This window comes from Xiphophorus hellerii, chromosome 15 (genome assembly GCF_003331165.1).
Source record: "Xiphophorus hellerii strain 12219 chromosome 15, Xiphophorus_hellerii-4.1, whole genome shotgun sequence".
NCBI classification, from domain to species: Eukaryota; Metazoa; Chordata; class Actinopteri; order Cyprinodontiformes; family Poeciliidae; genus Xiphophorus; species Xiphophorus hellerii.
In genome coordinates, this window is record NC_045686.1 from 18047885 (window position 1) to 18059905 (window position 12021).

Below are 12021 nucleotides of genomic sequence, written 5' to 3' on the forward strand. Positions count from 1 at the left end.
TCTCCATGAGAAAAGTATTTTTTTTTTTAAATAAAAAACTCAAAATGCACTGTTCCAAATTATTATGCACAGCAGATTTTCTAAACATTTTATGGATAATAAAGACCTACAAACGGTCATTCTTTGAATGTGCAGCATTAAGTGGTCACATGTACTAAAATCAAAAGCTATTCCAATCAAAAACATCTTAACAGAGTTACATGTTAACATAGGACCCCTTCTTTGATATCACCTGCACAATTCTTGCATCCATTGAACTTGTGAGTTTGTGGAAAGTTTCTGCTTGAATTTCTTTGCAGGATGTCAGAAAACCTTCCTGCATTCCAACCTCAGATCTTCTGCTTGAGGAAACTCCAAAGGTTCTCAATAGGGTTGAGGTCAGAGGTCAGAGGAGGATGGTGACCACACCATGAGTTTCTCCCCTTTTATGCCCATAGCAACCAATGACACAGTGGTATTCCTTACAGCATGAGATGGTGCATTGTCATGCATGAAGATGACTTTGCTACTGAAGGTACGGCTCTTCTTTTTGAACCATGAAAGAAAGTGATCAGTAAGAATTGGTGTGAGTTTGAGGTCAGCAGCCCCATTAGAATTATATTTACTAAGAAAAACATTACCATGTTCAAAGCATTTTGAGCTATTTTAAGTATTTTCTTAGCAGAGCTTGGCATCCTTATGATTTTTCATTCTTTAACAGTATTATCCCCAGTATTGTATAATCTGTATAATCTGTGCATATAGCTCCCATATTTATATTTATACACAATATCTACAGTATATTTCTTTGCTATAACCCCTTATAGTCCACACATACATAGTCTTGTACATCTGTAAATAAATATTTATATCTCGTAGAGCACTTCTGGATAGATGTAAACTACATCTCGTTGCTTGTACTTGTGACAGTGCAATGACAATAAAGTTGAATTCTATTCTATTCTATTCTATTAAAGTGAAAGAAAATTATGCTCCCTCTTAATTGAAGAAGTCACTCTGCTCCCATTAGACAGAACGCACATTGACTTTTGTTTCAGTGCCCACACTCTGCTCTAAGCATCTTTATTTTTTCATGACTGACTTCTTCAAAGTTGTGTGAGTCAAGGCAGTCTAACTGCCTTGGGGACTTTTTTGGGGCTGTAACTCTCTTTTTAAATAAAACATTAAAGTCCTCGAGGCTTTGCACGACCAACTGTTTTTTCTTTTCTTTTCTTTCTGCTATTTGAAAAAGGGGAGAAAAAAAATTACGTTTTATGTCATGTATGTTGTTCTCCCTTTGTGTTGTTCTGGTCAATCACTGCCTGACTGTGAAACGGCAGCCAGTTCAGCCCTACTGAAATCAACCTTCTACATTAAGTCCAACCCTTCATTACCTGGATCTAAATGAATGTGACAGAACAAGCCAGATGTTGAAGAAAAACATCTGGACAGCAGCACAAGAAAGCAAGAGATTGATGTGGAGAGAAATGGAAGAATGCAATGTCACGACTAAGATATTCAAATACTTTTGTACTGCAAATGATTCAGTATCCTTCTTGTATTAAAAATTGATATGGAAGATGTGTTTTCTTTTCAGCCTTGAGGTTTCGAGAAACTTTAAAATCCACTGCAGCATTCACACACAAAAAAAAATCTAAAGAGAAAAACTGCAAAAGACATCTAAGAAATTTCCAATATATTAGTTCTGATTTTTGTATCGACTTGGATAGTTTCATTTTATTTCATCTTTTTTTTTTTTTCTCCGAAGAGTTTTTGCGGCGCTAGTGGCTCGTATTTTTTTTTCGACAGTGGGCAGACAGGAAGGAGGGTGAGGAGAGGGGGGAAGACATGCGGCAAAGGTCGTCGGGACCGGGAGTCGAACCCGCGACGTCCGCGTCGAGGACTAAGGCCTCCAAACGTGGGGCGTGCTAACCCGCTGCGCCACCACAGCACGCCCCCATTTTATTTCATCTTGTCCTTTAGATTGAAGAGAAAATGTAGTTTGTGCAGTTTTTGTGTGACTTTACAAAACACTTATTCTTGAGCAGATCACTAGTAATTATGTCATATTACTTGTCGTGAGACACTGTCTCACTGTTTGACAGTAGATTCCAATTTTCCTGTTTTTGGTTAGTTAGAATGACTAAGATTTATGATAAATGTAAAAACAATGAGCTTTTTTTTTTTTTTTTTATTCAAATGTCTATACACATTTACTTATTTGTTGGAAGTGTCTTTTAAGCTCTGTATCTTGAATCAAACATTTCAGGTATCCTTCAACACGTTTTTGACAATGGTGGGCTGGAACTGTGGCCCGTTCTTTGGACAGACGTCCAAAGACTCTTGCTTATACTAATTTTTTCTGCTCTCCACAAAGATTTTCCATTAAACTTATAGGTATTTTTTATGACCACTCCAAAATTCTGTCTTTTTAAAATGGTAAGTAACTGATTTGCAGCTGGGCTTAGGTTATTTGTCCATTTGGGAGACCAGTTAGTTCTCTGACATTAACTTCCTTGATGATGTTTTGAGATGCTGCTTCAGTCTTTCCTTGTTATGGTCATAATGGTCTATTTTGTGAAATGCAGCAATCAAACCTGAAGCAAAGCATCCACACATGATGTTGCCTTCCCTTTAGTTCAGTGTAGGAATAATGTTTTCAGGCTTGCACGCCTCCTGCACGTTAATCTGGCTTTTAATGATGGTCATTAATGCCAATTACCTCTACTTTCATCCAACCAGAGGAAATGGCTTGAAAAAATTAAGTGCTTTGGCTTTTTACTTTGGTTCTGAAGTACTTCTTGGAAGACTGTACCCATGCTGATACAGAACTCTTTTTACTTTGGAAAATGAAACCACTCTCTTACTAGTATCAGCCAGCGTCTTGACCGCGACCATTCCTTTTAGTTTTGCGATTGATGTACAGAATTTGTATCAACACATCTCAGAAGTATGTCAGTAATAAATCATTCATTTTATTCTTGCCTCTAGCAAATGAAGAAATGATTTTGGGTTAACTTGACAAGAAAAGTTTAGTCTAAATCAATGACCAAGAGATTATTGTTAATTAAATGTGTGTCTTTTTAGACAGTGTATGTAAACATCTGGTATCAATGGTATTTCTAATCTCCTGCCTTTACTTCAAAATATACCTAAATACTTTTCTGTTAGAAGGGAAACTTCACTAAAAAGAGGTTTCCAGTCTTCAAATAGGGCAGAACAAACAAGATTTCCAACATTACAGGGCCTTCAAGCAACTTTTGCTGATCAGGCAAAGGCCTTTACTGCCCATCCAGAACATTGAAGGGAAACTGGAGTGCTTTGTACAAAGCAAATCATAATTACAATTGGCAAAGACTATAGTCTGGAGCCATGAAGCACGCAGCTGAATAATATTGTTTTCTGTAGGGCTTGTGTTAAAAAAAACAAACTCCTTTTGTGTGTACAAATCCGAAAGTGCTGATTTCTGACTTGTGTTTGAAGTAAAAGAAAGAAGTGTTCACTGAACAGAAGTAATTTAGAGCAGTTAGAAAAGGCTGATGACCATGACAAATTAGATGAATGCTATTACATTTTTATAGAGTAGGTAACTTTTGGCTTGCTTCTTATTAAAAAAAACTATTGCTATGCATTTAAGTCAAGGTTCAATCTTTTAGGTTCACATGTGTAAGATTATCCACACTGTGAAGGTGGCAGACAGTGACTCTCCTCCTGAGCAGATCCTTGGAATAAAGAGCTAATGTGATGAGCTTTGTCTCCAAGCTTCATATTTGGAGACAAAAAAGATGAGCAGTGACAGTGTGCTATTGTTACATGAACACAAAGAAGCAGGTGTTCTTAAACCAGCAGCTTTCAGCACTTTCAATATCAATATTATCTCAGGAAGTTGCCCATTTAGCATTCCTTTAACTAATGGGGATTATAAATTCATCATACAAACGCATCATATTACATCCATGTATGCTGCTATCTCTTTAGATTCAAAGTATTTGGATCTGTACAAGAACAATGCAGTGTTTAATTATCCTACAAAGTGTAGCTTTCAGCACAATAGCATTTCTCTATCAGCTACATTGTAAAAATCAATCAAAAATAATTCATTCAAACATTTGTTATTTCCGTTCTTTCCTACAGGAGGTAGGAAGGGAACTGAAGCCAATCACCGCTGACATACCGGGAGAAGAAGTGCAGTCCCTACATAGGTTGACCCAGCAGCATACATGTAAGCACACTGTATGCATAATGCTTTATTTTACAATGTTCTAAAAAGAGAGGGCCAAAATACATTTAACATCTGGTAAAACATGCTTAAAAATGCTTGTTGTGTGTTGGTGCGGTTAAGTGTGAGACATCAGTAATGTTTGCTAATCTGAGGTAGTATTTGTATTTGCCATTTACTGGAGAAATTTTATTTGCATGAAATATTTGTGCTCAGTGTTTGAGTTTTACATAAGCAAAAAACTCATTCATTGTTACTTAATGAAATAGTTGAATGAATATTTCAGAAATCTATTTCCATAAAACTTTTGCATTCAGGAAATAAAGAAAAGAGACGAACATATTTTTGAAACACTTGTCTGACAGGAGTTTGAAGCAGATCCATGGAGAACAAACAAACCTGGCACAAAAAGTCCAAGCCAAAGTAAAAGCAGATTTAATCTGTTTTTAAATTTCTCTAAGAAGTGAGAGTGGGCATGTGTGACTGTCTCTCTGCTGTCCTGTGGTGGACCAGAGACCTGACCAGTGTGGCCCACCTCTTGTCTAATGACTGTTAGAGACAGACCAGCCCTTCACCCCTACAACCCTGCAATGATAGGTGGGAATAGAGAGGAGAGGGGTGGCTGAATAACAGATGTGGCAATCTTTCACTATTTTATTGACTAACTGAAGGACAGTATTTTAAAGGAAGAGTAAGAAGGGTCTGTTTGTGCTGAAACCCAGTGTCCTCATTCTAAACCCAAACACAAAGACAGAACAAAAAAAGCATGCTAGCAACATCTACTGGACAATGCATGCCACTGCACCTTAAACTCAATTTGGCACATTTGCAGCAATTACAAGCAGCACATTATTTGGATCCCTTTTAAGTGCAGTTGCCTCAACTTTCCCTTTAATTTCAACATAATTTATCTGAGGCAACCCATTTTTGCTTGACAGTAGATGCATAACTTGATCAGTGGGGGGTCTTGAATAACAAACAGTTTAGATTGACTCTTAAGTAGAAATACATACATTTTGAAAAACATTTAAACAAAACTGTTGGGTTACACACTAAATAGTTTATTTTAGTCAATGCTTTCATTCATTACGTTTGTAGTAATCTATGTGTCTATGTGAAATTTGCCTTTATGTAACAGCAAACTGAGCCTGACTGTGTTGTTATGTTCTTTAAGTGCCTTGGGGCCCAATTGACATGACACCACCTGTCAGTCCATCCAGTGGGTTTGTCAGCCACTGACCAATTGGTGGTCACAATTTGTTCTGAAGTAAAATGCCGCTCGTCTGGAGAAACCAAACCTGCTTTACCTCAGACAAGGTTATTGGTGGTTTATCATTACTATCACACCGATAGTGGTCATAAAGATTTGGTGAAAAATGAGCCGAAAGCATGGTTAAACATTGTCATTGGGGAAATAATAACAATAAAAGAAAAATGAAAAACACCATGATTAAACTCTCATTTAGTGCCATGTTATTTAACAAACAAAAATTTATTTCAACAGCCACCAGAGAGCAGAAAAACCCATCAAAGAGCCAAAGGGGTATTGAGGATAAAACAACTAAGAAGAATCCCTCCTTGACAAACTCGTATGAAACACATACATTTTTTGGACAAGCAATTTAGTATTTCTTATTTGGACTGATATAATACAGGACATAAAATGTCATATCTTCTTTGCCTTAATATTGGCTAATGAGGCAGAAATACCTCACCAAATGTCTAAGGTTATGCTGTGGGCATCACTAACTTCACCATTATAATGGTGTTGGTTTGTCTGATGTACTATGTTCAAATGGAGTTACACTTCTACATTGGTGGAGAACACTTGCTATGGTATCATGTCAGTTGTTCAGAATAAAGATCATATTTTTCTTATTTACTTCTCTCATTGCCTCTTCAGCTGCCCATTGGTAGCTCTGGGTCTTAAAGGCAGCTGGTGAACACAGCTAACGAAGATGTGAATTTTAGTAGCCAGGATAAACTTTGGTTTCGCTTATTAAACAGAGGAAAGTCCAAAAAGACATATGGTCTAAGCAATGTTAACGAGCACCATAATGACAGAGCATTTCTGTCAAGGCTGGGCCTCAGAAAGCCCAGAGCTAATTTAACCTGTGGTACAAATTTCACTAAGAACGGGCAGTTTATTGGATTAAAAGTTAATTGTTCATGCAGACTTTCTGAAACGCTTTTAGAAATCCAACAGTGCCTTCTCCTACTTATTTTTACTACACTGAACAAAAAGTAAGTATACTCTTGTATAAATTGCCTAACAGAATCTGTATACCCTTAAACCTTTTCTCCTTTTTGTGATTTTACAGGACACATGGCCAGGCTGTGATCTAAACCATTGCATTGTAGCTCCTACTGCATGTCCAGGGTTGCTGTCCTGTTTTCAGTTGTACCTCCACCCTTGACTCAATTTCTTTGCAACCTCTAAGACACTTTGTAATTGAAAGGCAATGTATCTAGATCTATCGATCATGACATTAATTCTAAGCTTGTTTGTTCACAAACGTTCTCTAGCAACAATCTGAGGCCTTCACAGAACCGCTGCACAACTAAGACGAGATTACAGGTGAGAGAAGACTGAAAGGCATTTGGACTTTTACGTTGGGGTTTAGCAGTAAATGGTGCTTACAATAAATGCAGGCCACACATTTCAGATTTGTATTAGTAAGAAATTTAGAAAGTCATATACTGTATCTTGTTCTTCTTCATAGTTATGTTACCTTCTTTGGTCTTCCACATAAAATCCCAATAAAAGCTTGTCAGTTACGGTTGTAATGTGACTACATGTTAAAGAGAAATTAATACTTTTAAAACATACTCTGCTGGTTTCTGTGCATTATGACAGCAAATTAAACATTTTCCATGTTGTGTGCCAGTTACAAATGCATGCAAGATAGCATACACAGTTAGACTGAGTGCATTTAACCATTTCTGCGATCCATCTGTGTGAGAGAAACCAATAAACAGCTTTTCATGATCAACACTGCTAATTATCCAACTATAGTTTATTTTCCTCCGAATTATAAAGTCTTCAAGTCAGGGGAACCTAAATGGCTGCAGTTCAAAGGCTTCCTCCACCACTCATACTTATAAAATAGTGAGTATGTGCTGGCAGCTCTAGCTACTACTTAGTGAGGACAGTTTCTTCAAACACACCAGGGATGTGGTTTTTGCCTATAAAAAGACCAAAGCCTTACTGAGACTTTCAAGGCTTTAAATGGAGCAGTAATTCAAGTTCGCCAACAGAGAGTGCTGTGGGATAACCTTACGATTACCTGGGGGTTCTCCTCTGCTTACAATTAGGAATAATCCTCCCAAGGTTTAGGAACGTTATTGTCTATTCTATTGAAATTCTTGGTAACTAACATAACACGGAACATATGCAGTGAAAAATGATATGTTAAAAACTTAACAGCTTGCAGAGGGGCCCCAGGACTTGCGACTCAGGTCAAATTATGAGTCTAGAGAAAAATGCTGAAGCTCTTTTCTTCCCCAATGTGTCTCCACTCACATGCATGTGCGTGAGTGGGGTTTCTTTTTCTTTCTTCTTTCTCTTTTTTCCGGTCATGATTCACACCTGGAGTTTTGCTGTGACCAGAGGAGGTTTTTTTTTTTTTAATGTGTCCCATTCCGTGGTCTGTTTCTGTGTGTAACCAAACACCTCTACTCTACTGCTTCTATTGTCTTATTTCAGATTGAAGAGGGAAAAATCTGGCAGGTGTTCCTCCCCTCAGGCTACAGACTTCAGAGTTCGAGGAAAATAGAGAGCGCAAGCTGAAATGAAATGAAAGGGAACATGCATACAAGTGTACACACACACACACACAAATACAATAAAAAATAAATAAATAAATAAATTGCGAGCATAGGTTGACACGCATGTTTAAGTGTGTCACAAGATCACACAACCAGTGCTGTTACATGCAGTGTAAACATGTCTGAGGGTGTGTATTAAGTACTCATTACAGAGAACTGGGCAAGCTCTGGGAGAGAAAACAAACAAACCCCACAGGGTGGCTGAGAGGGTTGGTGAAGGCTCGAGGGAGGCCTCTCCCAGAGTAATTCAAGTTCAATAACTGACCCTTAACCTCACTCTAACTCAGGTTACACTTCTGGTGAGACAGATTATAGGCACAGTTTCCTCGCAGCTGTGGATACTATACCTCTACAGAAGCTTTAAGCACACAACGCAGACACAGTACCAATAACAAAAAAGGTCAGTTGGTAATGTCAACAATCAAGCGAGTATTCTTGAATATCAAATGGCAACATGGATGACAGGTTTCCAGTCTGCACACATGTTGGTATGATGTAAAGAAACTGGGACCACACAGAGGCCCTTCACAGCCAGGAAGCAGAAGACATCATTCACCTGCGGACTGCAGCTGGGCCAGTTTCACTCTGTCAGAAAGGACTCATTACATGAATGTCAAAATGATCAGAGAAGGAAAACACGGCCTCCTCGAACTACTGATAAACACAAGGGATGTTTCAGCTTGCACTGGTGTGAAGTGAGGAGGAGGCCCATTATGTCAGGAAAGTCACCAGATTAAAGTTTTAAACAATAAAAATAACATTTATATTGTGATTAACATAACTTGCAAGAATATTCATAGCTCTTGAGTTTCAATGGCTATGAATAGCAAATATTTTGTTGGGATTTTATATGGAGGAAAAGGACAAATTAGCAAAAAGACTATCTGTATAGAGGTTTTCAAGTCTTGCAATATTTTCTATTGCTTTATCTAAATTGCTGCATAGTAGTTATGCTCTATGGTTGCGGTTATTGTCCAGCTGTTATGTGAATCGGTGCCCTAGTCTGACATCTTTAGTAGTGCTGACTATTATTTTTTCTTCTAGGACTGTCCATTTATAGCTCCATCCGTCTTCCAATGAAATTTCACCAACTTCCCTATTTCTGCTAAATCAAAGCATTCCCAAAGCATCCATCACCATGGCATCACCATGTTTCACTGCACTGTTGGTATTCTCTGGGTATCGGAGTCACCTTTCGACCATTGAGTTCTTCATATAGAGCTAAAAGTCACATTTTTGCTCTCATCAGACTAGGTCACCCTTTCAACATGTTTGTTGTTTCCCTTACATAGACGCGCCATACTGTGAACCACCCGTCTTATGGCTTTCTTTCAACAATGACTTTATTCAGGTCACCTTTCATAAGGCGCAGTTTGTGGATTTCATGCGCAATAGCTGGCATTTTTTTCCCATGGAGTTACCATGGGCCTCCTGGCTACTTCTCTAAATAATGCTCTGCTTGCCAGTCCTGTCAGTTTAGGATGGCTGCCATGTAATGGTAGGTTTGCAGCTATGCAGAAATCTTCTTTCTTGCATTGTATTCATGATACTGTTTGTTAACTAATATTCTCTATTAGCCATCTGAGGCCTAAGTAAAACAGCTTTATTCAAAACAAAATTAACTAACACTGGACTGGATTTCAAACTTGGATTTCAAGAAACGGAGGACTGATTAGCTAACTACACTTTTCTGATTTTTATTTTGTAAAGAAAATGTAAAAAAAACGTGTATCATTTTTATTTCTATTCACATAAAATCCCAACAAAGTCCCTTGAAGTTTGTGTCTGTATTGTGGCAAAATGTGGAAAATTTACAGGGTATGAATACTTTAGCAAAACATCATAACTGTGCATACTATTAAGGCAGCTTCCTAGTCAAAAGTTACCACGAAGCATGAGACATTCCATTTCCAAAGCAACTAATAGGTTTTCCTGTGTCCGAATGAATTTTGCTCAACAGTATATGTCTATTGCATGAATATAGAGTTTGCAACTTCGAGAAGAGGCCAGCATGAGGGTTGCAGATGCCACGGTTGTGGCTGCAGCCTAAAAATGGTTCACATCCCATGCTGTGTTAGCATAACCACTGTCACGTGTTTGAGGCGGACACAGGGAGGGAAAAAGAGATGGTGCTATTTAAACTTAGCCTTCACAACAGAATAATGAGCAACAAATACTAAATAAGAAGAAAAAACGACTGTGCAAATCAATTGTCATTCTTTTTATCTGCTTCCCTCCCAGGTAATGCTTTGACTGAGAGACAAAGTCATCCCAGACATCTGTGCCTCGGGCCATCTTTGGATCCATTGTGAGGCATAACAGCAGATGGGGCTGCAGGCCTGTCACAATGCCTTTATTTTATCTTTTCTTTTTTATTTAACCACTGCCAGTACAGGATGACATAAAAAACTGACTGAAATGTTGGGTTGACAAATCAGTCAAGTGTGCAGATATTGTCAAATTAGGATGATCAAACTTCATCCACTATGAAGATGATACATTAATTCAAATCATTCTGAGAAGCTGGTGATGTACAACATCAAGAAAAATGTGTTCAAAGTCTCTCATGTCTGCTGATTTCAGTCCCTATAGAAATTTTGCATTCATCTACAAGTTATGCAACATCCAACTACAAACAGACAATAAAGAAACTGGTACAGTTGTGTAAAAAAAATGAGACAAGGATTGATTTAACCCTCTCTCTCCTCACTGTGACTTTGTTATTTAGAGAGTTTGTTATGACAGATCTGCCAATCAGGATTGCACAGTGCATCTATTGTCCATCGCCTGCTATGGCACAATTCCAGCAAGGGCATAAAACTCCTGTCTGCTCTGATAGCAAACTGTAGAAGCAACTCAGCACTGGGTAAAAAACAAGAAGCTGGTTTACGGCCAGTTTTTCTTTTTTTTTCTTCTCCCCTGAAACGGTTTTAAATAAGGATTAGTTTGGGCTAAGCTGGACATAGGTGTGTGCCTAGGGCCAGGTGCTAAGGATCAGGCTTTGTGCTGCGGTAGAGCTTTTTTCCCCCCTTCAAGAGGGGCTAAATCCTTTTAAGAGAGAAAATGTTGATGTTTACATCCTTGCTGTGACCCTATCTTGGCCTTTTCACTCAAGCATTCCTGCCATAGCTGTGACATCTAGCTAAGCTTCAGGACACTGGTGGGTTAGTGAAAACAGCGCTTAATCACAGCCACAGGGCAGCTCCCCCATGATAACAATGAGACCCTTTAACCTCACTGTGTTTGTGTGTGTTCCCTAATGTAAGTTTGCATGCATTTGTTTCATTGTTGCAGAAAACAGATTTCCAGAGAGGCACCCTCATCCTTAACACTCAGATTATGCGGTCATTCATTGTGAAAAAAAACTCACCTTCTGTTTCTCAGACTCAGCATGGAGGTTGGGCAGGAATCCTGTCCAGATAATCACATTTTCAACACATCCACAGATTTTCTGCAGAAAATCTGTGGATTTGGTGAGCACAATCTGTGGTGAAGGGGAGCAGTTACTTAGTATGCTACTATTTAATAGGCTCTGAATTAAGAGGCACAGTTCCAATTTTAAAACATCATGCAGCTTTGGCCGTTTTAGATTAACCTAATGTAAAAGAAATATCTTATAATTTCTTTTTAATGATGTCAGAAGAGCTTTGCAGTATCTACGTGTTCTTAGAGGTAAATTCTATTTTTAAAGATTTTATAGCTACACTTTTTGTGGCATGATGTGAGGGGAACAGTTTGAGCTTCATCTAAATCTGTGTTGCCAAAAAAGTTGTAAACTTTAGCGAGGAATGGATGGCTGTTGGTGCAAGCTGAGGGAGGACTGTGGCTGCGGAGTGCTGAACTTGAGAAGACAGGTCAACACAGGTCAACCAAGTGCAGCTTAACAAACATGGGCTATCAAAGAGAAAATTTCCTGTCTGATCTGCAAGTTTTTGTTTCACAGTTAGAGTACATTCACTAGAAGATCCCAAGGGACTTGTGCAAATAAGTGTCCA